Source organism: Danio aesculapii, chromosome 7 (assembly GCF_903798145.1).
Source record: "Danio aesculapii chromosome 7, fDanAes4.1, whole genome shotgun sequence".
Taxonomy (NCBI): Eukaryota; Metazoa; Chordata; class Actinopteri; order Cypriniformes; family Danionidae; genus Danio; species Danio aesculapii.
In genome coordinates, this window is record NC_079441.1 from 34793719 (window position 1) to 34811668 (window position 17950).

At 34.7% G+C, this 17950-nt stretch overlaps 1 long non-coding RNA gene across 1 annotated transcript; it reads left to right on the plus strand.

Moving 5' to 3' along the window:
* The first annotated feature begins 435 nt into the window (after positions 1–435).
* On the plus strand, positions 436–1105 carry LOC130231534 (uncharacterized). Its single transcript, XR_008838057.1, has 3 exons — positions 436–569; positions 673–736; positions 818–1105. It is a non-coding gene; the product is annotated as an uncharacterized LOC130231534 (long non-coding RNA).
* The last annotated feature ends 16845 nt before the right edge of the window (positions 1106–17950 follow it).

Below are 17950 nucleotides of genomic sequence, written 5' to 3' on the forward strand. Positions count from 1 at the left end.
AAGTAATACGTAAATGTAGTCTACATTTTTCTATTTATAAAATATTGCCTAAAACGTTATTTAATACTGTCAAACTTAATATAAATGGTTCCTATTAGGTTTAAAATAGTCTTAATTTCAAAGAATATATTATTACTAACTATATTACATTATTTGTGGACTCCTCTGTATACATCAATATCATATATTGATATCAATATCATTGTCTGCTCCCAAACATGTTTCATGTTAAAATATGAGGACATAAACTTGAAAAATGTTAAAAGCTTTTAAGTGTGTAGCTTTTTCAAATATATTTTTGTAAGGATTATATTTAATGTAAAGTTGTGATTTAACAATACAAGATTATAACTGCTTATTTCTGTTTTCAGGACGATCTCTTCAAGAGTTCATGCAGTGTAAAAACTGCAAATTCAGCACTTCAAGTGAAGATGTCCATTGCAGTGTCCTGCCAAGAACATGATCATATCGGCAGGACAATGCAATGGGCAGCCTGAGTTCTTCAGAATAGAAAGCGTGTTGATCCATTCTTCCAAAGTGTCCTTTATAACAAAAAGGGTTTCTGTCTGGTATGTAGAACATTTGAGATCTTATGAACTTGTTGAAAGCCACTATGCTTACATGGTTACCTTTGACTCTAGTGACCTAAATTCACCCATTAATTCCATACAGTGTGGGATCAAAAGTGTTCAAGACCCTGAGGACCTATTTGCAGCATTAAATGTCCTTTACAATGGTATGTAACACATTAACTATCTAATTATTTTATTTATTGCCTAAATTTAGTAATTAAAATTGGCTTCTTGTTTATTTACAGCCTTTGCTACTACGAGTCATCATTTCCTCCACTGAAGCCCGGCGAGTCCAGCTTCCTGAAGTGCCTGAATCAGTGGAATCTCTCATCAATATTCTTCAAGAGAAGCTGCAACTACAAGGACAGTTTTGCCTTAAGTTTGAGGATGCTGATTTTGGCAATGCACTTTGTAACCTGTCTGACATCTCAGAATTGCCCAGTGGAAAAGCAGTCTTGCATATTCAGTGGTGCAAGTCATCAGTTTATGAAACCAGTAGCCTTCCATCAGTTTCATCACTTGATACTGCTAGTCTCGACTCCTGAAGAATCCTTTTCCGCATCACCAACAAAGACCTTTTAGGAGTCTTCATGGCAGCCACTGACTAGTACACACCAAAGCTTCTTAAATTATACATTGCCAGAAACGGAGCGTTTGGACATGAAATGGAAGAGCTCCTGGAAAGACTTGATGAAAGGGCAAGTTAATAATTTTCATTATTTACATGTTTTTGATCTATGTAGTTGATGATATTTCAGTTTTCATACTGTGACTTTTTGGTTGTATCTTTTTATGTTTTTGCAGACAACAGAAATTGTTAATCACAGAAGGACGGCTGCTTTGGAGGGCCTGCCTTTGTTTCTTCGAGAGAAACAAACTAACCTTTTCAAGAAATGTAAAGTAGGTATCAAACACTCTAAATGGTTTAAAGCTTGAGTGTCAAAACTTGCTTCTGCATGGCTGGTGTCTTGAAAAGTTGAGCTCTATTGGGAGCTTTCATGATAACCTTGATTAGCTGGGTTAAAATGTTTAATTTAGGTATCATTAACAGAAATTACAATTCTTCTGACCTTAAGGTATAAGAAGTAAATTTACTTATAAACGTATCTTGTAAATTTTATGATTCACATGTATCTTGTTATTTTTAAAAGTTTGATATCAGGTACTATATCAGTACCAGTTTAGACCTGCTCACTGATTTATGCAGGTAGTCAGAGGAAAGATGTAAAAGAGATCCAAGAGAAACTGTTGCTTTGTCTGTTATTACATATAATTAGAGGTGTGCTGAGAGTCCGAGGTGATATTCTTTTCAACCAAAATGGCATCTGTTGTATTCAGAGTACAACATATCAGCATTTATTTATTTATTAATTTATGGCAGTATTTTAAAACAAATCACTTTAAAAGTCCAATCACTACATTAAATGTTGCATATGAATCCTGATGATTTATGCGGTTGTAGATCTGGGCTTCTTGTTATTTGCATGTTGACTGTTTAATTGCCACATTCACTTTTGCTGCATGATTTGAATTATAACACGATGTACCCCTACAGACAAACTAGACATTACATAGCAGTTTTATGATCACAATTATTTGATATAACTAGTCATTTTGCTTAACTGCAATTAAGTTTGCATGGTCATTGTATTATGAGGGTTTGTTATTTACAGAATGTTCATATTTCTGGAAGATAACAGTATATTTTTTAACTGAATAAATAACTTTATTACAATTATTAAAATGTGTGAGAGTGTGTTAACTGTCATAGCCCTATAATAAACAAGTAATTGCTAAAATTATTTAATCTCTATAATTGCCATTAAATCGCTATTATTTCTTTGACAATTAATCACCTAAATTTCATAAGCATGACAGCCGTACATGCAATATAATATCTTGCTTGTTTGTAGATAAAGCACTCTTAAAACTTTCTATGCTCAAATATTTTTATTGTACTTTCACAGGAAACTGAAGATGGAACAAAGGGCGTATCAGTTGGCATTCTCTGTTACGGACGATGACACCCGGACAGCATCACCAGTGATCCAGAACATTGCTGTTGTACTGGAAGAGGTTGTTGTTTTGGAAGACATTGCAGATACCTCAAGTGTTGTGGCATACCTCTTTGGCCTTCTTTATGCACTCAACTTTTTCTATCCCAAAGAACTCCAGTACACTTTTGACACAATTTATAATGTTTTCATGGAGCTTGGGACTGAATATACACAACGTGTGCTTTCTCTTAAAATCAAGATGTTGAACTAATGCTGTAAACAGTGTTGTGTCAATGGTCTGATGTTGCAAAGACCTAATGTACAATTTGAGTACTAAATCTGATCCATGAGAGCCACTGTTTAGGCACTGTGGGTAAAATGGGTAACTGTGAGTCAAATGGGTAACACTTTATAATAACTACACACTATGAGTCATTTGTTAAGCATTAGCAAATAGTTAATTATTTGGTAAGTATTAATTCTAATTGACATTAGTAAGCACTTTATAAATACAGCTACAAATGCTCTATTCTTTAATTGCAATTAATTGTATTTTCATACTTTGTTAATGATTCATTTTTTTCATTACATAAGTGTTGTATTATTTACAAACCAGTTATTTAAGAATAGTTGGTGTTTTTTCAGATCATTCAGAATGTGAAAGTACATTATTAATAAACTGTTCAAAAAACATTCATATATCTTATTCAGGCATATACTAATAGTTAATTTATATGTTAATGAATGCTTTGTCTACTTTATCCAGTTTTTATGACCTAAAGTGAGGAGTATTTATGCTTTATAAATCCCTTATAAATGACAAGTAATGGCTCTGTTATATTCTGAACAAGAAAAAAGAAAATAAACTGTTATTCATTTCTATTTATTTAAAGATACACAAATAAAACTATCAAATGAAAAAATAAATCTTTTCAACCTTATCTAAAATAAAGTTACTGTACAGTTTAAACTTTGCTAAATAACACTGAAATGTATCATAATATATTGTTAAATTAATATATTGTTGTTTTATCCTATTTTATTCAGTTGTATTTATTGCTAATTGTATTTTGACATTTCTGTTATTCGGCAATGTTTAAACTTTATGGTAATTAAATTTTTTTAGATAAGATTGCAAACATTTATTGTTCATTTGATACTCAGCCTCTAATTGTCATTTATAAGGGATTTATAAAGCAAAAATAGTCCTCATTTTAGATTAGGTCACAAAACAGGGTGAAGTTCAGTTAATAAAGCATTTATTAACATAAAAATTAACTATTACTATATGCATGAATAGTAATATATATAAATGTTCATTTGAATAGTTTATTTATCATTTAATAACTCATTCTGAATAATCTTAAAACCACCAACTACTCTTATGGTTTGTAAATAATACAATACTGAATTTAGTAAGGAACAATTAATAAATAGTAAAGTATGAAAATACATTCATTAAGCACATTATGAGCTTATAACAGCATTTGTAGCTTTATTTATAAAGTGCTTACTAACGTCTAATAATGTAGAGTTAATGCTTAACAGATAATGAATTAACTATTAGTTAATGCTTTGGTAATGATTCATAGTGTGTAGTTATTATAAAGAGTTACCATTAAAGGTTTTAAAATGAAAAGGTTTAGATTTTAATATTTTGATTTTTTTCAAGACACCCAAGCACTTAACTTAACATTTTTGGTTTGAATGTTTATGAATGTTTATAAAACTGGCGTCCAAATCAAACTTTTTGTGCATAAAAGCATTCAAAGCAAATTTTGTTTTTGTTAAATGCAATGTTTAAATTGTTAATTCCTGTGCTGTTATAAAATTTTTGGGATAAAATTTTAAAGCTAGCATATGTGCCTACAAATTAGCAGAAAAGTCTATACTGCGAAGTTTGTGATTTGAAGCACTTTTTAATCTTAAAATATTTACAAACATTTGTGGAATTTCCTGACGTAAAGCTTGTTTATCTGTTGCTTTCAATGGAAATAAATTGAAGTAGTAGTAAGTTTGTGTATGTCATTTGTAAGTAGAATAATTAAAAACAATGATATTCTAACTAGTACTAATTACTTATTTTGCAAATTTGAAAAAAACCATCCACTGAACGGAAAAAAATGAATTGACTCAATAGCTGAAACTGTTGCTTCAGTTGATGTGACAAGAATATCTTTGTTAGTACAATACAATAACCAACATTGCATGAATAAAGAAAATTATGTTAGCTGAACAAAATATTGTTACTGAGAACAACTAAAAAACAGTTGTTGAGACAACTCAAAGTTCTTACTGCATCAAGTTGCCTTATTTTTTTATGTTTTCTCAACAATTTATTTTTTACAGTGTGGGGTGTTGTCATTGTTGTCAGTGTGAGTGTGTATGTGTGTGTGTGTGAGGGTAATGGAGCTAACAGATTGTCTTGTTTGCCTTTTTGAACTTCCCAGTGCACTCCGGGTGCAGGAGGAAAAACAAAGGGTGTTAATGGCTATATGAGACACAGAGACCTTTACTAAGTTGAGATTTTACTGAAGCCATAGCCATCGATCAGCAAGGCCCACACACACACTAAACACAATTTGTAAACATTACTGCACTTTGAAAGCTAGCATTTGCTCCATGTTTTAGATGCACCACAAAGCAGCAAGGTACAATTTAGTACTTTTTAGGTACTAATGTACAATTTAGATATGTACAGTGCTCAGCATATATAAGCATACCCCTCACAAATATATCCTTTAAATTCATATTTTTAATAGGAACCTAATATTATGTTTGTGCATATACATTAGATTAGTCAATACTGAAGCCAAATCTGGAGCTTATCTAACCAAATAACTTTTGATAATGGTCCAAAAACTAGTACACTCAAATTTACATGTTATAGAAAATTATTAAATATGAATTTTAAAAAGAGGAAAAATCAAAAGAAGCAAAAAATAAAAAATTGAAATTTTGTAGGTTGTAATTTATTTTGCAATATTTAGCTTGAATTTAATTGTATTATCTTTCGATTTTCAACTGTGTTTGGTGACTAAAATATTATTTTAATAAATATATCTGTTTAATAAATCTGTTTTTTTTAAATACACCAAAACACATTGCCTATATTTACTGAGAAATGGATAAAAATATTCATTTTCAAAATGGGGTGTACTCAATTATGCTGAGTACTGCAACTTTACTATACTAATATTCAGTCTTCGAGTACAAATGTGAAACATTTAAAAAAATACCACCCCAATGACACCTTTTGGACATTACGGTGCCATTTCCACTAGTGCGTTTTTGTTTTAAAACCCATAAGTTTTGTTGCGGATACTTCTGTCATACACACTACTCTGGAATCCTTGGAGTATGCTAGTGTTCGGTTTTAATATAGATAGACTGAAACACAAACTTTTGAAATATCACATTAGGGCTGCACGATTAATCGAAAAAAAAAAAAAAAATCGCGATTCGACCCTACACACAATCTTAATTCAGCTTTTCTATAAGTCAGCCACTTATATTTTTAAGGTCTGGAGAGAAGTGTAAAGGTGGACGCACAGGTCTTCACATTGTTTTATATATGTGTTTCTCAGCAATGTGGACACCTCCAAATGGTGTTAAAAGTGTCACATACTGCATTTATAAGGTATAATTCACCCAAAATGTCATTTCTGTTTTAATGTAATGGTGTATTCGTGGCTGCAAAATCACATGTGAGCTTACGCACTGTTTGTTCACAACCAAGAAGACACGCGTGTGCCCACCAATGATGTCTACTTTAGTGAAAAGAACCTACATAGGCTGTGAATAACAGGTAATAAATTTGTAAATAACATTCAGTTTGTTGCACAGAGCAACAAATGTTGTCAATGACAAATGACAAGCACATCTCAAACATAATGATTTAACTTCAGAATTATGAATAGCTGTATTCTGATGTCAACACTTTACTGTGCATTAATGACCAGGACATATTCAAAGTCTGTTCAAGTCCAATTCAATTCAATTCACCTTTATTTGTATAGCGCTTATACAATGTAGATTGTGTCAAAGCAGCTTCACATAAAAGGTCACAGTAAATAGGAACAGTGTAGTTCAGTTTGTAGAGTTTAAGTTCAGTTCAGTTTAGCTCAGTTCAGTGTGGTTTAATAATCACTACTGAGAGTCCAAATATTAAAGAGCAAATCCAACGATGCGCAGCTCTATAGATCCTGAACCATGCAAAAAAAAAAAACTTCACTAATGGCGGAAGTGAAGAAAAAAAAACCTTGAGAGAAACCAGGCTCAGTTGGGCAAGATCCTTTTAATTTCTCCGCTGGCCAAACGTCTTGTGCAGAAGTCCACCATTCCAAGTCTATACAAAATTGAGCATTTTAACCAACAGTAGACTTACACATAATGTTACTGCTGTTTTACCACATGTTTGAGAAATAACAATAATAATAGCTGACTCATATTAACCTTTATTTTACATCTACAGAATCGTAAGAAAATTGTGATCTTGATTTTAAGCATAAAAAAATAGTGATTCTCATTTTAGCTTAGAATCGTGCAGCCCTATATCACACTCTGTCTGGTTTTCTGGACCACTGCATATTTGTGACCCTGATTCGTCAAGCCCCTCTCTTTTGACCATTATACAACTGGTAGACAGCAAGTACGAATGCCATGAATATGTTGATGTCCAGTGAGCGAGAATGGTCATGTATCATACATTTTAAGGATGGATAGTGTGGAGAGATTTCGTTTTTCTTAAATGCAAGAGATGTGTTTTCACGCTAAAACAGTGAATGATACATCAAAAGTCAATTATTACTAGACTTACATTATGATTAGATCAGATTTGTTGGATTGACTTGCATTCAGTTCACGCAAAGTTCTAAATTAAGGCATTATTCACCCTAAAGCCTTTTTCAAGCAATAAGCAGTTCCATGAAATACAAATAAAGGATATTTGAGGAATATTCAAGCGGCTCTTTTCCCTGCAACTGCTATATGCCAAGCTTCAAAAATGGGCAAAAATAAAACAAACTATCATTAAAGAGGTTCATATGACCTCTCTGCTATATCCCAAGTCATCTGAAGCCGTACAATAGCTTTGTGTGAGGAACAGATTGAAATTTAATAATTCATTATTCATCCTCCCCTGCTCCAAAAATCTTATTAGAATCAAAGATGCCACGTTCATACCATCATTGACAAACATAGGCACGACAGCAAAAATATAAGGGTGAGTAAATGGTGAATGAAATGTGCTTTAAAGATACATTTAAATGTAGCAAAAGATTGTTTGTATTCTGTGATGCCTATCAAAGTACAATGGATAATAAAATAAAATAAAATAAAATAAAATAAAATAAAATAAAATAAAATAAAATAAAATAAAATAAAATAAAATAAAATAAAATAAAATAAAATTAAATTAAATTAAATTAAATTAAACTAAATTAAATTAAACGAGTTTGTAATGGATTGAACAATGTATACAATGGAGTACAATGGATAATAAAATAAAATAAATTAGTCTATCCAAGTACAATGGATAATAAAATAAAATAAAATAAAATAAAATAAAATAAAATAAAATAAAATAAAATAAAATAAAATAAAATAAAACGAGCTTGTAATGGATTGAACAATGTATACAATGGAGTACAATAGATAATAAAATAAAAAAAAAAATGAGTCTATCCAAGTACAATGAATAATAAAATAAAATAAAATAAAATAAAATAAAATAAAATAAAATAAAATAAAATAAAATAAAATAAAATAAAATTAAATAAAATAAAATAAAATAAAATAAAATAAAATAAAATAAAATAAAATTAAATTAAATTAAATTAAATTAAATTAAATTAAATTAAATGAGCTTGTAATGGACTGAACGTGCAGGGCAGGTTTTAAGCCTACTAAATCATTACCTACAAGAGGTAGGTAATGTATAAACATACAAATGTGATTTGTTCTCAACAATATTATTAACGTGCAACACAGACCCATGAATTTTCACTTTAATTGTACTGTTTTGTCATTTTAGTGAATGGAATATTGTCAAAATGCTAAATGAGTCATATGCACATTGCTTTTGATGGGCTGTTTTCTCACCGGTTGCTCTGCTGACTTTGTCTTTCTGTTTACAGAGCCTTGGGCTGTCACAAATACAGGTCTGTCAGGTAACTGCGACATCTTATGAGAGAAACTGGCAGATTTTATTCAGAAAAGTGAACTCAATGTTTTGTATGTGTATTTAACCTCCATTTTCTGTTAGCAGAGGCATGCTCTTTTTCTCTACTTTTATTTATCTATGTCATACTCTCTCTTCCGATTTCTCTTTCTCTCACACTTTCTTTCTCTCTCTCTGCAGTAAGACAGCTTAAGCTCGCTCTAATTAGGGGACATCTGTTTCTATTCCTGCTGACTGCTTTAACAAATATCCTCATATTCATAACAGCTCATACCTAATGAGTTACACAGCCCAGGGCAAATCTCATACCTGCACAGAGATCAAACACCTAGCCTAAAAGCACACATGCACACAAACACCCAAATTAGCACAGACTCACATTCTCACACACACACAGGTACACTTCCCTGCCAAGTACAACTACTGGAGCTTCAAAAGATAAACAGCAGATGACACTTGCGAATCTTGTAGAACTGGAGTGAGGTTGGTTTGAAATCTGTGACAGCAATTTGCAGCTTATTAAAATAAATCAAACAACTTCTGAGGAAGAAAGAACATTTGCCCAACTATAAAAAAACAAAAACATATGCCCTGTCTGGATATGGGATGTTTATTTTGTGTGAGGGTTCGGCACGGTTTTAACCTGAATAAACAACAAATGAGGGTAAAACTAAAATCTAAATTACAAAGTAGAAAAAACTTTGTGACTGTCACTTGTCTGTTTGATGTAGAAATATTTTATTAGTTTGGGAAACTTTATATCTCACAACTGCCAATATGACTTCATTTGTACAAGAAGTAATAATAATAATAATAATAATAATAATAATAATAATAATAATAATAATAATTTCCCAGTGACAGGTTGCAGCTGGAAGGTCATCCGCTACGTAAAACATATCCTGGATAAGTTGGCGGTTCATTCCGCTGTGGCAACCGCTGATTAATAAAGGGACTAGGCCGAAAAGAAAATGAATGAATGAATGAATAATAATATTACATAAAATATATAAGCAAAATTATTGTGAAATATATATAGTAACTAGACATGCTGATATTTATGCAGTAACTCTTTACAATAAAGGTTGTATTAGTAAAAGTTAATATATTTACTAACATGAACAAACAATGAACAATTCATTTATTACAGTATTTATACATTTTTTGTTAACTTTAGTTAATAAAAATAAATCTGCCCATTGTTGGTTCGTTAACTCATTGTGTATAAACTAATGTTAACAAGCATGACTTTGGATTTTAATAATGCTTTAGTAAATAATCAACTATGATTAATAAATGCTGCACAATATAGTTCATAATTAGTTCATGTTAATAAATACACTAACAGTATCTAATGAAACTCTATTGTAAAGTGATAATGAACATGCGTGATACTGTAAATAATTGTTTATTATTTAAACTTTTAGAGTAACTTTTAGGAATATTTGTATTTGCAGGGGTTCTTCACTTTATCAAATGCTTGAAAACGTGTTTATTTTTGAAGTATAAACAGTTTTACATTTTAATCTGGTCAAAGACTAAGATTTTGACTAATAATGTCTTTTTTGTAGGCATTTTGTTTAACAATTTACAATAAAAATGTTAAAAGGTAAGTGAATTATAACAGGGTGACGCGGTGGCGCAGTATGTAGTGCTGTCGCCTCACAGCAAGAAGGTCACTGGTTCGAGCCTCGGCTGGGTCAGTTGGCGTTTCTGTGTGGAGTTTGCATGTTCTCCCCGCGTTCGCGTGGGTTTCCTCCGGGTGCTCTGGTTTCCTCCACAAGTCCAAAGACATACGGTACAGGTGGATTGGGAAGGCTAAATTGTCCGTAGTGCATGAGTGTTAATGAGTGTGTGAGGATGTTTCTCAGAGATGGGTTGCGGCTGGAAGGGCATCCGCTGTGTAAACATATACTGGATAAGTTGCCAGTTCATTCCGCTGTGGCAACCCCAGATTAATCAAGGAACTAAACCGAAAAGAAAATGAATGAATGAACGAATTATAACAGCGCAAACTTTTCTGTAACCGAAGTAGTGTGCGTTATTTGTTTAACCCTTTAAGGTGGCGTGCTGACTGACTGACTAAAAGGTGCGTGATGTGTAAGGCCAGCAAACACGACATAGCTTTCAGTTAAGATGAACACAGTTTCCACAATTATACTTTAAGGATAAAGTTCTATGGCTCTGCATACAATGACTTTATCTTGCTGGAGTTTATAGCTGTTTACTTCAGGATGCATTAATGCTGCTCGGTAGGTCTATTGGACATAAATATTCCTAGCAAATCTAATAAATGTTAAAGATAAACTTGTTACATAAATGCACTAAATCGCACTTCAGCAGCGTTTATTTGATAGCGCACAAGAAAATCTGCACTTTTTATATTTGTACACTTTGTATATATTTGAGGGCGTGCAAGAAGTTTTGTGCACAAACTGAGGAAATCTGCACACAAGAAAAGAGATTCACATGCTTGGATTACATAAATGCGATCATGACTTATAGTACTGCGCTCACGCCATTTGTCATTGAAATAACGCCATAGGTAGTTATTTAGGTAAAAAGAGGAAACACTGAACTCTTTTTGCAGCTTAGGTCTATACTGTGATAATACAGTGATAAAAACTGCTGCAAATAGAATACCTAGAGTGAATTTAAGATATCATAGATGTCATGAGATTTGATCTCGCAGTTATGACAAATTCTGAAAAAAAAAAAAAAGTCAACTGTGAGATAAAACGCTTACATGAATTGAGGAATTTGAAGCATTCGACAGTAAAAGCTTTAGTCTGCAAGAATGCGTAAGTGAGTGATTGTGAATAGAAGTAAGAGTGTTTCAAAAATGACTGTGTGTGTATGTGTGTACTCTACGGTTACAGGTTGTGGTTAACTGCAGCATTAGCTTTAATACACGTTAGCGGTTTTCACAGAGCGAGTCTAAATGTGCTCAGATCAGCTTTCCTCAAGCAGTCCACTAAACTGCCCAGTTATGTATCATAAAAATCCACTGACAGGAGCACACACACACACACACACACACACCCGCACACACACACAGTCCTGCTCTGACACAGGTCACTCTCCGTCTTCTCCAATGCGTCCTGCAACCCCCTAAAGACACAATATCTCCTTATCGCCGAGCCACTCTATTAGGGACAAAAGGTCATCCCAGGATAATATTAAACTTATGAAGCTCTGGCTGTCCAGCCTGCTTCCAAATGTGCAGAGAAAGCATAAAAAAGGTGTTGTGTCCGTGTATGTGATTATATCTGTCCCATCCTCCTCTGCACACTGACCCCAGGGCTCTGGGTTATTGGTCTCAGATGCAGGCGGGCTTCTCGATGTACAAAAGAGCCTGTTATTCCACTGCTTATTACAGCAAAGCCATACACAACACGCAAAGGCACACACGCACACTTATGCTTACACACTGCACCACAACAGAATACAGAGGGCAGTCTTGTGCGTGTGCGTGCATGCAAGGTATTGGCGTATTCAGAGAGACTTTAGAAAGGAGGAAGTAGAGGCCGCTGCATCCTGCCTCGCACACAACCTCAAACACATTCATACAGTCATACTTTGTTCCTGCCTCCGCACGCATTACAGGTTTCATGATGGAAAATGTGCATTCTTTTCAGTGGCTTCCAAGAGAAACTGATACATACAAACAGGTAGGTTGTCACGCACAAGGATGCGACTTGCTGTTTTTAATTCAAAGGTAGCTATAATCACAAGCAAATATAGTGTTGAGGAGCAGCCAGCTGAAAGTTGCGATGTTTGAAAATAATAGTGATCATACTGTGTGCAAAACCAAAAAGACACATTTGTTGAAATGAATTGAGTACATTACTCCCATTCAACCTAATGTCTTTTCGCTATAGAATTTTAAGATTTATTTTTACTTTTAAAGTAAAGTTGCTGTATGTAAGTTTTTGATTCTTCTAAAGCAAAAAAACACCATAATATGTTTGCAGATATTTAAGAAACATGCTAAGTGAATATTCTTGTTTATCTGAAAACAATGTTGAAGTTAGATATTTTGCTTTGAAAATGTCTGTTAAGTGCCGGAATGGCTGTCTTTGTTTTGGTTCTTTAAACCCACCCACTGCCACTTTAGCCAACTATATTTTAGCACCAGGGGTTGCCTTGTTGGAAAACGACATATTTCATTCATTCAGAAAGGCTCTTAAACCATGGACCTGTGACCGAAACGTGACATCCGTTGGACAGTGGCAGACTCCGAAATAAGACGCAGATTCAGAGTTCCACATGAGCTTATTAATTAGCAAATAATATAAATATTCCGAAGTAAACATTAGGTGAGCAAGTTACATTGTAACCGTGTGTCCTAACAGCGTGCTACATGACGAGATTTACAGAGATAAGCAATTTGGCTGTTTGCACCAGACGAAACACGACAGAAATTGAAATACAGCCATTCAGAAGCACAGAATAGTGCACTTACTACACTCCAACAAAATGGTAAGATTTATAATCAAATTAATACATATTAAACCTCTTTAACATTATTAAATGCACATGCTAAATCACTGATATGTGTTGGTTTACATCATTTCATTTATTCATTCATTCATTTTCTTCTTGGCTTAGTCCCTTTCTTAATCCGGGGTCGCCACAGCGGAATGAACCACCAACTTATCCAGCACGTTTTTACTCAGTGGATGCCCTTCCGGCAGCAACCCATCTCTGGGAAACATCCATACACACTCACCCACTCACACTCATGCACTATGAACAATTTAGCCTACCCAATTCACCTGTAATGCATATCTTTGGACTGTGGGGGAAACCGGAGCACCCGGAGGAAACCCACGCAAATGCAGGGAGAACATGCAAACTCCACACAGAAACGCCAACTGACCCAGCTGAGGCTCAAACCAGTGACCTTCTTGCTGTGAGGCGACATCACTACCTACTGCGCCACTTTGCCTACATCATTTCACAGTTCTAAAGTTAAATTTCAAACGGTTTATTTTATTTTCAAGATTTGAGGTGAACTATCTGCTGCTGCTTTCAGTACTATGGCAATAAATGTCATGTAAAATGACATTCAAACTCACATTATTAGCATTGAACACTGAATAAAGCACATGAGGTGTACCTGAGGTGATCATTGTCACCAAGTTTTCTGTTGTTCAGCTGCAAGAAATAAAAGCCGTTTCTAATATATCAATTCGAGTTGTTGGTTAGAACAAAAACTCCTTTTAATATGGAAAATATTCCTTCTATTGCGTGCCGTTTATTTAGAACACGATTTAAATCAGCCTTTAGGTTCGACAGTCAGACTCTGGCAACTTGCACTAACGTTTGTTTTGATCCAGGAATGCAATATATAGTTCAACCACTGGGTGTCAAACTTATTCACTGCACCTTTAATATTGTTTAGTATTGTTAATACCTTTAGTATTGTTAATATTGTTCCATAGATCACACACACACACACACACGCACGCACGCACGCACACACACACACACACAGTTGGGAGCTACTCAAGACTGATTACATGGACTATATAAACAGCACACACACACTAACAGACATTGCTGAGTCTTGTTTGGTTTATAACCTGTAACATTTGGAAGCATTCCATTGTCTTGTCTTGCCCTGTTTTCTGACCCATGCCTTGTTAATTGTTTTATTTTGTTTGCCGCATGAACTGATGTCTTTGCCTGGGACCACGACTACTTTTTCGGATAACCTGCATGCCCCTGCTTAGCTCCTGTGCTGACCATTGCCTGCCTAACCATTCTCTGTTAAATAAAGTACTGCATGTGGATCAACTATGTTGTCTCCCAGCACCCTTGCATTACAAATATATCATCACATTGTAGCTATTCCAGTCACTAACATGTGAATGTATTCACAACTGTTTGCTGAGGCTATAAATTAATGTGCAGAACAATAATATTGCTTTATAATGTCTCATCAGAAGTCATGGGTATTTATTTGGTTTGGATTGTTTATGTTTTTTGGCTCAATAAGTGGGCCATTTATGGGAGAACTGTTGAGGGAGTAATTAATAAGAATTACAGGTAAATGCCTCTCTATTGTTTTGTGCTGGAAATCCCTCTATATCTTTGGAAATGGTTCATTATAAAATTTCCTCATGCTAATATTTAATATCTGAAAGTTGAATTGATCCTACTCCTTGAACTGAAGAATTGTTTTATAAGGCAATTTTGTTATATTTAGTAGGGATGCTGATCGGCTGGAGATCACTATCGGCCGATAATCACATTTTATGACTTGATCGCTACTCTCCAAACTGATCGCAGGCATTTTGAATGAGATAAAATACCCTGGAAATAATGGAGATGAGAATGAATTAGCAAGAGATTGAAATGACCTTGCATGTATTTAGGCATTTTTACATATATAAATACTGAAAGTTCGTTCTTTTTATCTATTATTTTCTGTAAAGCTGCTTCTGACCATGACATGTCCACACTAAATGGTTATAGGAGACATGTTTAAGGGCTTATGGAACATCCTTCTTTTATTCTCTTAGGTAAGGAGAGATCTCCACTCAAGTGTCGTACTTAGAAGCAAAATGTGATTAATTCATTATAAAGCTTGTAGCATCAGAATCGGTACTTCCTCACAGCAAACGTAAACAATCTGTAGTGGCAATTTTTCACACAGCGAGTCTCATTAATTAAACCAGGAAAAAAAAACGTTCTGACATTTCCCTGCGGTCATTTGAATTGTCGCATGAATCACGTCATCAAATCTGTCACTCCTATTGGTTCTTGGATTGACGCTCATCGCAGCTGTTGTCACACTACAGGAAAGTGTCTGAAATCTTCTGACACTGCCAGAACTTCATCGGAGGGAAAATCTGATTACAACGGGCACTAAGCGGCTGTCAGTGAACATGTCAAACCAACGATCAAAGATCACCAATTTTAGCCTAGGATTTCAGCAATCTTTTAGGATTTCCTAAATTTGTCTCAGATGACAAAATCATGGCTGAAATCTCAGTGTGAGCAGGGCTTTAGGCAAACAAATTGTTTGATTAGTTTGATTATAATGTATATGGCAATGTCGCATGGCCAAATAATTTTAAATACTTCCTCCATGAACTTTTAGGTGTATTAATTAGTACTATTAAGACATAAATTTGCTAATAATCAAAATTGTAACAATTGCAGTAATAATGGCAGTGTAACAATTGAAAACAACTGACTGCAATGCAATTCGGATTGTACAGGAAGTCTGAGAAGTAAAACGCATTCTCAAATTTCAAGACAAAAAAATTTGTTAAATGAGTGCATTTTTACTGTAACAATGTATAGACACACACATTGCTTGAGGTAGCATGACATTGGAATGACTACCTGATATTGTAGCCAGACAGCAGTATGAGTGTGTGCTTGTGCATATTTATATTTCCGCATGTGCACGCATGAACACTCTCGTACGACATGGGCCAGGTTTGAGCCATCAAATCATTTTTAAAGGCTGATTTCCTGTGGGAGTCCTCAGAGGTCAACTCATCGGAAAGGGATGAAAAAACAACATTTGCATGCGATTTGTCACACCCACCACATTAAACTTTCATCCTGACAAAAACATGTCAAATAAATTTACACCGCCGCGCTGACAGGCCAACACAGGCACGGACACAGCCCAATGCCATCGCCAATTATCACAGCTACTTTTACTATGCATCAAACTCTTCTGTCGCTCCCCTGCTTTCGTCTTCCCAAACGACCCCAATAAAAACTGATCCGGCGGGGCGGATTTGCCTTTGTCACCCACATTATCACCCCCTGTATCCTCCCTCTGTATATCGAGCTGCCAATCAGAGGTGGACGGATGGCAGGCGGGCTGTGCTGATTTGAGGGGGCTCGGCTGTATGCATGGATTTAAATAATAAAAGGGAGATTTGACTTCAGGCCCACAGAGCCCTGCCAATAAGACGGCTTGAAGAATATGGCGGTCTGTGCTCGCGCAAAATAACTGCAAATTGAGGATATAATGAACACGTTTAATATTTCATACGCCCTGGATGGAAATATCTTTAGTAGGGAGATTTCTCTCTCTTTCATTTTCCCAGTCTTAACTTTCCCTCTCAAACCCCCCACACAAAACCCAGCACCCCAAGTACAGTCTCACTCGTCCACAGGACTTTGGACTCTCTGCTTGGCTTTGAGAAGCGTGAAAGCCCTCGACTGTTGCTGTGAGGGAAGAGTTGGGAGGGAGAGATGAGAGTGACAGTTTAAAGACCGTAATCATTGACAATTACACACCACCGAAAGCTTTTCCTCTCTCTCTTTATCCCTCCCTTCTTCTCTCGCCCTCTGTCTGTTCAGTGGTGATTGGGTACCATCTAAAGCAGATCTACTAATATGATTGGTGTTCTGTCACATCAGTGTCTTTAACACAACCCCGATCATCAACAGCGCTAACACTCTCTGTTGAATCCACAGACACAATAAACAAACACTAAGTCTTCTAATTCAATTTTAACTGCATGGCTACTGCAGTGATTAAGGCTACAGGGCGTTGTTGTGTGTGATAATCCATTGTTCTTCATGTCGCTCACACCTCAGAACATCAATGCCATCTCTAAAAGACATTCTTCCCAAACAAAGCAACCAAGGTTTCATGTGTTTGCTAATGTTAATGGCTTCCTCCTATCCTTAAGTTTGGCCTTTCACAAGTTTATTACAATGCCTTCCTGCCTTTAAACATTACACTAATATTTATTGTATGCATTCTCGAAAAAAAGCTGATTATTATATTACATAATCATGTCTAAAAGTTATTTTAAAGGCATATTTTGAAAAACTAATGAAGAAAAATGTTGATAATCTAAACAACTTTCTTTTTCTCCACATCAAAGAACTCTTTGTTGACTGCCAAGATTCCATGGATGTTAAATGTTCTTCCGTGAGTCAACAATGCCAGCTTTTACAGTTCATTTTGTAGTGAGTAGTAGCTACTCTAATGACAACTAGTTGACATGTAGTTACTGTGTTATTGCAAATGTTTACTTTAGTGACATCATAGACTGTTTTTATTAGGTTAATCTGCAAAATGAGTATACAGACATTCTTTTGCATCTATTTGTCTGTCCTAGCCCAAGACGCAGATCCCTGTGTGCATGCGAGTGCTAAACTGAGTTCTCATTTGTTTATAATCACCTTGCGCTTTTGTGACAATGCAGACGGCG